This window comes from Capsicum annuum, unplaced genomic scaffold (assembly GCF_002878395.1).
Source record: "Capsicum annuum cultivar UCD-10X-F1 unplaced genomic scaffold, UCD10Xv1.1 ctg4975, whole genome shotgun sequence".
Lineage (NCBI taxonomy): Eukaryota > Viridiplantae > Streptophyta > Magnoliopsida > Solanales > Solanaceae > Capsicum > Capsicum annuum.
Genome location: NW_025857564.1, coordinates 100,427 through 114,909, shown reverse-complemented (window position 1 = coordinate 114,909; position 14,483 = coordinate 100,427). Strand labels below are relative to the sequence as shown.

The window sequence follows — 14,483 nt, the reverse complement described above, 5'->3', positions numbered from 1 at the left end:
GTAAGGGATCTCCCAAACTCTAGATGATGACTTAAAGCTAAGGGGAAGATGATAGAATGAATAACCAAGTAAGCGTCTCAAATTCTAGTGATGCAGTATGATTTAGAACATCAAAAAGTGAGGGTGAATCTCAACCTATTTCTACCTCAGTATTTTTTTTATTATTCGGATGCTTACTCATGCCTTACGATCCAATTCTGTGATCGTAGTTCATGATTCTTGTATATGATAAAGAGTCACGTACTCTTCCAGTTCCGAGATAATGAGTTTTAGTTCATTCAAATAGTCGAAATCACATTCCTTATGTTATGAACTCTAGTTGAGGTCATGCAACACATGACGCATGTACTCACTCTTTTTAGTGTGCTCAGTCCCGTATAAAAATCTTTTCATGCTTCAGGATCTTATGTTTTAACCTTTTAGTGACCCTCCCTATGCAATGATAGTGGTGACGATGTAAATGTTCTTGTTGATAGAAGATCATAGTATGCTTGCTTAGATAATGCCATAAGTATAAAGTAAGAGTTGGGGCCAAGTCTTTGATACACGTGATGGTTAGTGGAAAAGTTTGTGTGTGTATGTCTTAGGGTAGCACGTGCGAGTTATATTGACAATAGTTTAGAGACTATGTGAAGTATGTATTTATGGGTGGGTGCCTTGAAGTTAACATGTGGTTATAAAATAGGGTTGAATGACGTTTTGGGATTGTAGTGGAAGGTCGCAATATGCATTAGCAACTTCATATTAAGAGTTCAAAATAGTCATTGAAGTGGTAAGGCATGTTATGCTTAGGATATGATCTTTAAAAGAGGTATAGAAGGTGATATCATATAGTTTAGAATAATAGCATGGTGTAACATGTTGTATTTTGTGACATAGAGTTAGGCTTGATCGTGGTGTAAGGATTAAGCTATTTTAGACATTAGTAGGAAATTTTTTTTTGGTCAATGCTCATATAAGAATTTTAAGCTGAATTGAATGGATATGATATTTATAGGGAATAGTATAGTTAAGGGATATTCAAGAAATGTGCTAAGCATGAAAGTAAGAAGTTGTATTGCAAAAGGTCAGGTATTTCTATCCTGATTTATGAGTTATATGTATATATTCAAGACTGTAGAGTAGAGTAAATGTTGTGATTTCCTAAGTTGGATGTCTTGTGCAATCCATGCCTAAGATTCATGGCTCCCTATTACTGCTAGAACCTCTTTAGAGAGAGTATTGAAGAGATACTTCAGATTGAGTATAAGTTTCCAGTATAGTTCATTCTATGTGGCAAGCAAATCTGTTTAGCAGTCAGATTCGCATGACTTATTTTCTCGTGTCTTTATTTAATCATGATACCTAAAAATCTCAAATATGCTACTATTCCAAGATAGAGTATACTAGTAATTGCGAGTATATATCAGTTCATGCGTCACGCATTAAATTCAGATTCCAGATGTTCAGTAATGATTCAATTCGTAGGTGCCCTGTGCCTCGCCTCAGTTTTCCGAGTATCTTAGTGAATTGAGCATTCATAGAGGGAGATAGGGTCCCAAGGGGGAGATATCCCATTCAGCTGCATGCATAGATTCTTATTACAAGCTTTGCACCAGTTATCATTTCGTATTCAGTCATACGTCATACATCAGTTCAGTCAGATCTGCATGCATTAGAAATCCATGTTCAATAGAAAAGTTCAACTTATCAGTGTATTCAGTTCTGTATTCATGAAAACAACTCAATAACAAATCCATGCATAGGATATGAATGATTCATTATGAGAATTCAGCCTACGAGTCGCTTCAGTTGTGTATTCCATGCATAAGATATGCACGTCTGGTATAAGAATTTAGAACATTAGTAGTTCCAGTCTTGTAGTCATGTTTCAGATCAGTGTATTCTTTCTAAGAGAAAAATATAATGTCCGCGTTATTCCATACCTGTAAGCTTTAATATATTCCTACCCATCATTCGAGGATGAATGATCCCAGGGGGAAATAATGTAACACCCTGTTTTTTTGGGCTAGAGTTTAGACCGTCGTTTCTGTGTATATAGATCCTAACTGAATTATTCTTGTAATGCCCCACATTTCGAGCTATAATATAGACCATGATTTTAATGCGTTGATAATCCTAAAGCCATAAATCCTATGCCAATATGGCATGTTAATCATTTGTGTAGTATGTGAATCCATTGAAGCTTGAATTTAGATCATAGAGGTCATTCAACACAAAGACGAGTTGAAACTATCTCGATCGATTAAGTTTTAGTGGATGTTGTAATTTGTGTCAGCTTTCATCGACCATAACTCTCTGTATGTGTTGAATAAAAGAGCCTACTATGTGCTAGATGATAGGTCTTCGAGTTAGCTTTTCAAAGATACCAATTTTCCTAAAATCCGGCACCCGAGCAAGAAGTTGTGGCCTTTCAAAGTAGTAGGTGGCGCCTATGTAAACTTAGGCGATAGCATAGGCTGCGCTTATGTAAACATAGGCGATAGCATAGCCAGCACCTATGTAAAGGTTTCAAGTGACTTAAACACTCCTTTTTGGGGCAAATTGGTCCTTTTCCACCCTTACTTAGCCCTAAACACGAAATTCAGTTACCAAAGACCCCAAAATACACCTTCATTCATCAAAATTGTTCAAGAACTCTCTCTAGGGTTTCAAAATAAATCCCAAGAAACTCAAGATTCAACCATGGGTTTTAGAAACTAATTGCATATTTGGAATCCTCTCAACCTAGGGTTCAAAAAGCACCTAATATTCATAGTAATCAAGGTATGTTGGGTTATCTCAAAAATCTCATGGACTTTAAAAATTCATGTTTTCAAATGGGGGTTATAAAATTACGAATATGATTATGTTTTATACATTTTATGATATTGATTTGCCCTTTACGCCTACTCCCAAAGTGATTTGCTATATGATATATGTATATGCATGCATTCTAAAAAGATGTTAACTTGAGATCATGAATGATATTGAATCTCTCTCTTGATGTGAATTGGTTTTAAATGTTCATATGATGTAAATTGTTTGAAAACATCTTGAAAAGCATGACATGAAATATTTTGAGAATTGATATGATTTTAACTTGAAAATGAGAGGGCTATTTCTGTTGAAACATGTTGAATACAATGGTTGAATGGGAACAATGATGTGATATTGATGGCTTGCAAGTTGGGTATGACAATACCCTACAGAATATGATATGTGATTGAATCAGATGAAATTTGAATGCATTGATTTTTCATCTTATACATGGATGTCTGAAGAAGGCGTTTGAGTGTAATGGCTCATCACTGAAAACCTTGATTGTCGATATGGTAATTTTTTACCCTGCTTTGTCATCTTGCGTACCTGACTTTATGTCATTCCCAAATAAGGACTATGGTTAGGAACCTTGATTTGTGATCTTGTGCACTACCATTAGATCGAGACACCCTACTATGTGATCTTGTGTATCTTTCCCTCACTTATACTCTAATCTCGGCGGCAACCGAGGTTTCATAGTTGGTGTAAATGTGATATGTAGGATATTCCATCAAACTCAGCTACATTGCATTATTGTTAAAAACAATTACATTACGCCCATGTGTTTTCGAATGATTTGATAAGAAACTCCTTTATAATGGCTCTCAACTACATTTATAGGGACTTTAAATGGGATTTTTTATTTTGAATGTGGTTTTATATTTATACATATTCATTTGAAAATGATTATGTTTAGGGACTTTAAAGACGTCTTTTTGTTTTGAATGTGGTTTGGTTGGTGACTTAGTTACATAAAAATGATAAAGTGTAGGGACTTTAAAGGGGATTTTGTGTTTTGAATGTCATTTGGTTGGTGAATTAGTTACATGAAAATGGTAAATTGTAGGGACTTTAAAGGGAATTTTGGGTTTTCAATGTAGTTTTGTTTTGATACTTAGTAACTTAAAAATGGTTAAGTGTAGGGACTTTAAACGGATTTTGTATTTTGACTGTGGTTTGGTTAGTGACTTAGTCACTTGAAAATGGTAAAGTGTAGGGTCTTTAATGGGGATTATGTGTTTTCTATATGGTTTGGTGTATGACTTAGTTATTTGAAAATGGTTAATTGAAGGGAATTTAAAGAGGATATTTGGTTTTGAATGTGGTTTGGTTGACGACTTACTCACTTCAAAATAGTTAAGTATATGGACTATAAAGGGGATTTTGTGTTTTGTATGTGGTTTGGTTTTGATACATAGTCACTTGAAAATGGTTAAGTGTAGGGACTTTAAAGTGGATTTTTTATTTTGAATGTGGTTTGGTTGGTGGCTTCGTTACTTGAAAATGGTTAAGTGTAGGAACTTTAAAGGGGATTTTGTGTTTTAAAAGTGGTTTGTTTGGTGACTTAGTACTTGAAAATGGCTAAGTGTAGGGACTTTAAAGGGGATTTTGTCTTTTGAATGTGGTTTTATTTTCATACTTAGTCACTTGTAAATGGTTAAGTGTAGAGACTTTAAAGGGGATTTTTTGTTTTGAATGTGGTTATATTTTCATACTTAGTCACTTGAAAATGGTTAAGTGTAGGGAATTAAAAGAAGATTTTTTGTGTTTAATGTGGTTTGGTTGGTGACTCAGTTACTTGAAAATGGTGAACTGTAGGGACTTTAAAGGGGATTTTGTGTTTTGAATGTGGTTTGGTTGGTGACTTAGTTACTTGAAACTGATAAGTATAGGGCCTTTAAATGGACTTTGTATTTTAAATTCGGTTTTGTTTTGATACTTAGTCACTTGAAAATGGTTAAGTGTTGGGACTTTAAAGGAGATTTTTTATTTTTATTGTGGTTTTGTTCTGATACTTAGTGACTTCAAAATGGTTAAGTATAGGGACTTTAAAATGTATTTTTTTTAATATGGTTTGGTTAGCGACTTAGTCATTTCAAAAAGGTAAAGTGTAGGGAGTTTAATGGAAATTATGTGTATTGTATGTGGTTTGGTTGGTGACTTAATTACTTGAAAATCTTTTATTGTAGGGATTTTAAAGAGGATTTTTTATTTTGAATGTGGTTTGGTTGGTGACTTAGTTACTTCAAAATGGTTAAGTGTAGGGACTTTAAAGGAGATTTTGTGTTTTTAATGTTCTTTGATTTTAATACTTAGTCATTTAAAAATGGTTAAGTTTAAGAACTTTAAAGGAGATTTTTGTTTTAAATGTGGTTTTGTTTTGATACTTAGTCACTTGAAAATGTTTAAGTGTAGGGACTTTAAAGGTATTTTTTGTTTTGAATGTGGTTTTATTTTGATACTTAGTAACTTGGAAATGGTTAAGCATAGGAAATTTAAAAAGGATTTTTGTATTTAATTTGGTTTGGTTAGTGACTTAGTCAGTTGAAAATTGTTAAGTGTTGGGACTTTAAAGGGGATTTTGCGTTTTGAATGTGGTTTGGTTGGTGACTTCGTTACTTGAAACTGATAATTATGGGGACTTTAAAGAGATCTGGTGTTTTGAATTCGTTTTTTTTTTATACTTAGTCACTTGAAAATGGTTAAGTGTAGGGATTTTAAAGGGATTTTTTTTGAATATGGTTTAATTTTGATACTTAGTCATTTGACAATGATTAAGTTTTAGGACTTTATAGACCACTTTTAGTTTTGAATGTGGCTTGATTGGTGACTTAGTTACATAAAAATGGTTAAGTGTAGGGATCTTAAAGGGGATTTTGTGTCTTTAATATGGTTTGGTTGGTGATTTAGTTACTTGAAACTTATAAATGTATGTACTTTAAAGAAAATTTTTTGATTTGAATGTGGTTTTATTTTGATACTTAGTCACTTGTAAATGGATAAGTGTAGGGACTTTAATGGGATTTTGTGCTTTGAATGTGGTTTTGTTAATGACTTAGTCCAATGAAAATGGTAAATTGTAGGGGCGTTAATGGGTATTATGTCTTTTGGATGTGGTCTAATTTGTGACGTAGTTACTTCAAAGTGGTTGTGTATGAACTTTAGATGGAATTTTGTGTTTTGAATGTTCTTTGGTTTTGATACTTAGTCATTTGACAATTGTTAAGTGTAGGGACTTTAAAGGGGATTTTTTGTTTTGAATGTTTTTTTGTTGGTGACTTAGTAATTTGGAAATGGTATAGTGTTGGGACATTAAATAAGATTTTGTGTTTTTAATGTGGTTTGGTTGGTGACTTAGTCAATTGAAAATGTTTAACTGTAGGGACTTTAAAGGGAATTTTTTCGTGTTGAATATGGTTTCGTTGGAGACTCATTTACTCAAAATTGGTTAAGTATAGGGACTTTAAAGGGGATTTTGTATTTTGAATGTGGTTTAGTTGGTGACTTAATCACTTGAAAATGATTAAGTGTAGGGTCTTTAAAGGGGATTTTGGGTTTTGAATGTCACTTGGTTTTTATACTTAGTCACTTGAAAATGGTTAAGTGTAGAGACTTTATAGAGAATGAGAATTTTTTGTTTTGAACGTGGTTTGGTTGGTGACTTCGTTACTTGAAAATGGGTAAGTGTAGGAATTTTAAAGGGGATTTTGTGTTTTGAATGTGGTTTTGTTTTGATACTTAGTCATTTGATAATGGTTAAGTGTATGGAATTTAAAGAGGAGTTTTTGGATTGAATGTGGTTTGGTTGGTGACTTCGTTACCTAAAAATGGTAGAGTGTAGGAACTTTAAAGGGGATTTTATGCTTTAAATGTGGTTTGGTTGGTGACTTAGTTACTTGAAAATGGTTAAGTGTTGGGACTTTAAATGAGGTTTTGTGTTTTAAATATGGTTTTGTTCTGATACTTAGTCACTTGAAAATGTTTAAGTGTAGGGACTTTGAAGGGGATTTTTGGTTTTGAATGTTGTTTTATTTTGATACTTAGTAACTTGAAAATGGTTAAGCATAGGGACTTTAAAAAGGATTTTTTCTATTGAATTTTGTTTGGTTAGTGACTTAGTTACTTTAAAATGGTTAAGTGTAGTGATTTTAAACGGGAATTAGTGTTTTGAATGTGGTTTGTTTGGTGACTTTATTACTTGAAACTGATAATTGTAGGTACTTTAAAGAGATCTGGTGTTTTGAATTCGGTTTTGTTTTGATACTTAGTCACTTGAAAATGGTTAAGTGCAGGGAGTTTAAAGTGATTTTTTTTAATATGGTTTTATTTTGATACTTAGTCATTTGAAAATGATTAAGTTTAGGGACTTTAAAGACGACTTTTAGTTTTGAATGTGGTTTGGTTGGTGACTTAGTTACATAAAAATGTTTAAGTTTAGGGACTTTAATGGGGATTTTGTGTGTTTAATGTGGTTTGGTTGGTCACTTAGTTACTTTAAACTGATAAATGTTGGGACTATAAAGAAAATTTTATGATTTGAATGTGGTTTTGTTTTGATACTTAGTCACTTGATAATGGATAAGTGTATGGACTTTAAAGGGATTTTGTGTTTTGAATGTGGTTTGGTTAGTGACTTAGCTCACTGAAAATGGTAAAGTGTAGGGGCGTTAATGGGGATTATGTCTTGTGAATGTGGTTTAATTTGTGACTTAGTTACTTCGAATTGGTTGTGTATGAACTTTAAAGGGAATTTTGTGTTTTGAATATGGTTTGGTTTTGATACATAGTCATTTCAAAATTGTTAACTGTAGGGACTTTAAAGGGGATTTTTTGTTTTGAATGTTTTTTTGTTCGTGACTTAGTAACTTGAAAATGTTATAGTGTAGGGAATTTAAATGAGATTATGTGTTTTTAATGTGGTTTGGTTGGTGACTTAGTCACTTGAAAATGTTTAACTGTAGGGACTTTAAAGGGAATTTTTTGTGTTGAATGTGGTTTCGTTGGAGACTTAGTTACTCAAAATTTGTTAAGTATATGAACTTTAAAGGGGATTTCGTATTTTGAATATGGTTTGATTGCTGACTTAATCACTTGAAAATGGTTAAGTGTAGGGTCTTTAATGGGGATTTTGGGTTTTGAATGTATCTTGGTTTTGATACTTAGTCACTTGAAAATGGTTAAGTGTAGGGACTTTAAAGAGTGAGATTTTTTTGTTTTGAAAGTGGTTTGGTTGGTGACTTCATTACTTGAAAATGGGTAAGTGTAGGAACTTTGAAGGGGATTTTGTGCTTTGAATATGGTTTGGTTGGTGACTTAGTTACTTGAGAGTGGTTAAGTGTAGGGACTTTAAAGGAGATTTTGTGTTTTTAATGTGGTTTTGTTTTGATACTTCGTCACTTGAAAATGGACAATCGTAGGGATTTTAAAGGGGATTTTTTTTTTGAATATGGTTTTATTTTGAAACTTAAGTCACTTAAAAATGGTTAAGTGTAGGGACTTTAAAGAGGATTTTTTGTTTTGAATTTGGTTTGGTTTTGATTTAGTTACTTGAAAATGGTTAAGTGTAGGAATTTTAAAGGGGATTTTGTCTTTTGATTGTGGTTTGGTTGGCGACTTAGTTACTTGAAATAGTGTATGGACTTTCAAGGGCTTTTGTGTTTTGAATTCGGTTTTGTTTTGATAATTAATCACTTGAAAATGGTTAAGTGTTGGAACTTTAAAGGGGATTATTTATTTTAAATGTGGTTTTGTTTGATACTTAGTCATTTGAAAATGGGTAAATGTAGGGACTTTAAATGGGATTTTTTGTTTTGAATATGGTTTAGTTGGTGACTTAGTTACTTGAAAATGGTTAAGTATAGGGATTTTAAATGGGATTTTGTGTTTTGAATGTGGTTTGGTTGGTGACTTAGTGTTGAAAGTTGCATTAAGAATGCACACTGGTTTTCCATTTTTTCTCCAGTTTTTCTTTTTACGTGCAAATCCTTGTTAAATTAGGAGTCCTATCTTTTGTAGAAAACTAATTAGCTATTTTAATTTTGTTTGAAATAGGTTCTTTCTTTGTCCTATTTTTAGTTGTAATAGCAACTATTTAAGTTGCTTCGGTGATGATCAATTTAAGGTGGTCTTTCAACAAGAAAATAATCACTCTCTCCATATTCTCTTCTTCAAACTCTATCTTTATTTTTGCGGCTAGGTTTTGAATTGAAATCCTTTTATTTCCCATTAATGGGTTTTAAACCAATAATTGGTTTTATAGCTTTAATATTAAGGGACCTATGAGTGTGTGCATCAATTTGATCTAGTGGATACCACGAACGGAGAAGCAAATTTTTCTTCAATGGCACTATCAACTTTAGATGGAGAAAGTTATCAAATTTGGGTAGTTAGAATACGGATATATCTGCAAGCTTTGGATCTCTGGGATGCTGTTGAAGATGAATACGAGATAGCTCCCTTGTCGAACAATCCCACAGTGGCGCAGATTAAAACTCACAAGGTTAGGAAAAGGATGAAATCAAAGGCAATGACATGCTTATTTACTGTATTTTCATCTAATATCTTAACTCGTATCATGTCTCTGCAATCAACGAAAGAGATATGGGATTATATCAAGACTGAATATGAAGGAGATAAAAGGATTCGAGGGATGCAAGTGATAAATCTGATACGTTAATTTCAGCTGCAAAGGATGAAAGAAACTGAAACAATAAAGGAGTACTCCTATAGACTTCTTAATTTAGCAAATCACATTAGATTGTTGGGTTCCACTTTCAATGATTCAAGGATCGTTGCGAAAATTCTAGCAACGGTACCTGAAATATTTCAGGATACCATAACAACCTTAGAAAATACTAAGGACTTTTCCAAGATAACACTCGCAGAGCTCTTAAGTGCTTTTCAAGCGCAAGAACAACGACGTATTATGAGATAAGGAAGAGTTGTCGAAGGTGCCTTACATGACAAACATCATGATGATGGACGTTCTAAGAAGAAAAAAATAAGTACTTCAATGGCTGAATAAGGTGCAACGTACAACAACAATAAAAAAATAGTTGGATTCAAAAGAAACTACCCTCTTTGTAAGCATTGCGGCAAGCACGGGCATGCACCTTTCAAATGATGGGAAAGGCCTGATGCTAAATGCATTAAGTGAAATTATCTTGTCCATGAAGCAATCATTTGAAAGAAAAAAACTTAGTAGAAAGATGCAAAGGCTCGAGTTATTGATGAACAGGAAGAAAATCAACTCTTTATAGCATTATGTTTTACAAGCAATGTCTCAAGTGAGTCATGGCTAATCGATAGCAGATGCACAAATCATATAACTTACGATAAAGATCTTTTTAAAGATTTGAGTCCTAATCAAGTTATAAAAGTTAGAAACAGCCATGGTGGTTATATTCTAGTAAAAGGAATGGGGACCATTACAATTGAAACACAATCGGGCACTAAATCAATTTCTGGTGTTCTTTATGTACCCGATTTAGGCTAGAACTTGTTAAGTCTTGGTCAGTTATTTGAAAAAGGTTTCAAATTGTATTTTGAAGATAAACATTGCTTGATCAAGGAAACTTCTGGACAAGACCTACTTAAAGTCAAAATAAGAGGAAAAAGTTTCTCATTAAATCCATTGGAAGAAGGGTGTGGATTTTACAGGTTGTGTGTGGAGACACCTCTTCTCAAAGAAGACATTCCACCTGATAATGAATGCTGGCTTTGCCTTGGTTATAATTGCAAATTTGACTTCATTGACTTACTTAATGATCGTCAAGGAACAAACTTTTCCATCACTGACAGCTAGGGGAAAGTATATCTCAAAGAGGCAGCTGCTGCATCTGGGGAAAAGCTAGATGATATTTCTGGACTTCCATCGGATGACTCGGAGGATGATACTACAACCTTGAAAATTTAGATGTAGAAAAAAACTATTTTGATGCTCAGGCTAGTTCTGATGAATCTAATTTTTACTCTGCATCTGAAGGGCGGGCAGAAGCCCTTCCTAATGATGATGGGATCTTGGGGCTTTCCTCTGAAGACTCAAAAGATGATGACTTTAATCTTGATGATCCAGATAAGGATGAGTTTATTAAAACTAAAAGTTCAAGTTCTGACTCTACGTCCGACTCTAAGGATTTTAGTTTAATACTTAATACTGAACTCAATCAGAGACTTGATGATTGTGTTAAAATTAAAGAACTTAATCTTAATTTGGTAGATACTGTTGTGGATGAGACGCTTGAAGATAAGGTGACAAGTTTAAAAATGACATGCCACCCAAAACGTAAAATTGATAAGACTCGTGTCAAGGGCAATGAGGAGCTTGAGGCAGCCAGTTTGTGAGAGAATGAAGAGTCCACAAAAGTCAAGAACATTGCTACAATAGAACTTCAAATATATGAGATTGAAATATGGTACTTCTCGCAATTTCCTCCAGAATATAATGACTGTTTGAAGCTATTCTTTTGCAAGTTTTGTCTCAATTTTATGAAGCTCAAAGAGTATCTTTAGAGACACATGAGAAAATGTGATCTTAAGTATCCTCCAGGTGATGAGATCTATAGAAGTGGTACACTATCAATGTTTGAGGTAGATGGTAAAAAGTACAAGGATTATGGGAAAAATCTATGTTACTTGCCAAATTGTTTCTTGATCATAAGACTCTGTATTATGATGTTAACCTATTCCTCTTTTATGTGATTTGTGAATGTGATGACCGAGGTTGTCATATGGTTGGTTACTTTTCAAAGAAAAAGCTTTCAGAAGGGTCTTATAACTTAGCTTGCATTCTAACACTTACACCTTATTAAAGGAAAGGCTATGGGAAATTCCTAATTTTGTTCCCAAATGAACTTTCAAAAAAAGAACGTATAGTGGGCACACTTGAAAGACCACTTTCCGACTTAGGAATGTTGATCTATAGGGGTTGCTGGATGTATGAGCTTCTGGATATATTGAAAAAGCACAAGGGTAATATATCAATTAAGGAACTAAGTAACATAACAACAATCAAGGTAGAAGATATTTTGTCCACCCTTCAGGGCTTGGAGTTAATCCAATATATAAAGGGTCAACAAGTCATCTGTGCAGACCTAAAAGTTTTGGATCATCATCTCAAAGTAGCTGGGAGGGGTTGCCTTGAAGTTGATGTCAGTAAATTTGAGCTTCTCAATAAAAGAATTGGTGTTTGCATTTCATAAAGTAAGGAGGAGTGTTGAATGTTTCTTTAAGAATGCAGACTGGTTTTCCATTTTTTCTCCACCTTTTCTTTTTACGTACAAATCCTAGTTAAATTATGAGTCCTATCTTTGGTAGGAAACTAATTAGATATTTTAATTTTTAAAAGAAATAGGTTGTTTCTTTGTCCTATTTTAAGTTGTAATAGCAACTATTTACGTTGCTGCGTTGATGATCAATTAGAGGTGGTCTTTCATTATGAAATTAATCACTCTCTGCTTATTCTCTTCTTCAAAATCCATCTTTACTTTTGCGGCTAGCTTTTGAATTGAATTCCTGTTATTTCCTTTGAATGGTTTTTAAACCAATACTTAGTCACTTGAAAATGGTTAAGTGTGGGGACATCAAAGGAGATTTTGTGTTTTGAATGTGGTTTGGTTGGTGACTTAGTTACATGGAAATAGTTAAGAGTAGGGACTTTAAAGGAGATTTTGTATTTTAAATGTGGTTTTGTTATGATACTTAGTCACTTGAAAATGGTTAAGTGTAGGGACATTAACGAGGATTTTTTATTTTGAATGTGGTTTTATTTTGATATTTAATCATTTGAAAATGATTAAGTTAAGGGACTTTGAATACGACTTTTTGTTTTGAATATGTTTTTGTTGGTGACTTAGTTACATGGAAATGTTTAAGTGTAGGAACTTTAAAGGAGATTTTGAGTTTTGAATGTGGTTCGGTTGGTGACTTAGTTAGTTGAAACTGATAAGTGTAGGGATTTAAAAGGGATTTTTGTGTTTTAAATGAGGTTTTGTTTCGATACATAGTCACTTGAAAATGGTTAAGTGTAGGGACTTTAAAGGGATTTTGTGTTTTGAGTGATGTTTGGTTAGCGACTTACTCACTTGAAAAAAGTAAAGTGTAGGTACTTGAATGGGGATTATGTGTTTTGAATGTGGTTTGGTTGGTGACTTAGTTACTTGAAAATGGTGAAGTGTAGGGAATTCAAAGAGAATTTTTTGATTTGAATGTGGTTTGGTTGGTCACTTAGTTACTTCAAACTGGTTAAGTGTAGGGACTTTAAAGGCGATTTTGTATTTTGAATGTGGTTTGGTTTTGATAATTAGTCACTTGAAAATGGTTAAGTGTAGAGACTTTAAAGGGGATTTTTCGTTTTGAATGTGGTTTGGTTGGTGACTTAGTTACTTGAAAATGGTTAAGTGTAGGGATGTAGGGACTTTGAAGGGAATTTTGTTTTTTGAATATGGTTTGGCTGGTGACTTAGTTACTTTAAAATAGTTAAGTGTAAGGACTTTAAAGAAGATTTTATGTTTTGAATGTGGTTTTGTTTTGATAATTATTCACTTTAAAATAGTTAAGTGTAGGGACTTTAAAGGGAATTTTTGATTTTGAATGTAGTTTTATTTTGAAACTTAGTCACTTAAAAATGGTCAAGTGTAGGGATTTTAAACAGGATTATTTTGTTTTGAATATGGTTTGGTTGTTGACTTAGTTACATAAAAATGGTTAAGTGTAGGGACTTTAAAGTGTAATTTGTATATTAAATGTGGTTTGGTTGGTGACTTAGTTACTTGAAATTGATGTGTAGGGACTTTAAATGGGATTTTGTGTTCTAAATGTGGTTTTGTTTTGATACTTAGTCACATTAAAATGGTTAAGTGCCGGGACTTTAATGAGGATTTTTTATTTTGAATGTGGTTTTGTTTTGATACTTAGTAATTTGAAAATAGTTAAGTTTAGGGATTTGATAAGGGATTTTTGTTTTGAATCTGGTTTGATGGTAACTTAGTTACTTGAAAATGGTCAAGTGTACGAACTTTAAGGAGGATTTTGTGTAATGAATGTGATTTGGTAGGTGACATAGTCACTAAAAATGGTAAAGTGTAGGCAGTTTATTGTGGATTATGTGCTTTGAATGTGGTTTGGTTGGTGACTGAGTTACATGAAAATGGTTAAGTGTTGGGACTTTAAAGAGGACTTGTTGTTTCAAATATGGTTTGGTTGGTGACTTAGTTACTTGGAAAGGATTAAGTGTAGGTACTTTAAAGGGGATTTATTGTGTTGAATCTTGTTTGATTATATTACTTAGTCACTTGAAAATGGTTAAGTGTAGGGACTTTAAAGGGGATTTTTTGTTATGAATTTTATTTTGTTGGTGACTTAGTTAGTTGAAAATGGTTCAGTATAAGAACTTCTAATGATATTTTGTGTGTTGAATGTAGTTTGGTTGGTGACTTAGTCACTTAAAAATGGTTAAGTATAGGGACTTTAGGGGATTTCGTGGTTTCAATGTGGTTTGGTTAGTGACTTAGTTACTTGAAATGATTAAGAATATGGACATTAAAGGGGATATTATGATTTGAATGTGGTTTTATTTTGATACTTGGTCACGTAAAAATGGTTAAGTGTAGTGACTTTAAAGGGAATTTTTTGTTTAGAATGCGGTTTTATTTTGATACTGAGTCACTTGAAAATGGTTAAGT

At 33.1% G+C, this 14,483-nt stretch overlaps 1 pseudogene; it reads left to right on the top strand.

The window, feature by feature from the left end:
• The first annotated feature begins 9,142 nt into the window (after positions 1-9,142).
• Positions 9,143-12,002, top strand: LOC107865368 (annotated as a pseudogene).
• The last annotated feature ends 2,481 nt before the right edge of the window (positions 12,003-14,483 follow it).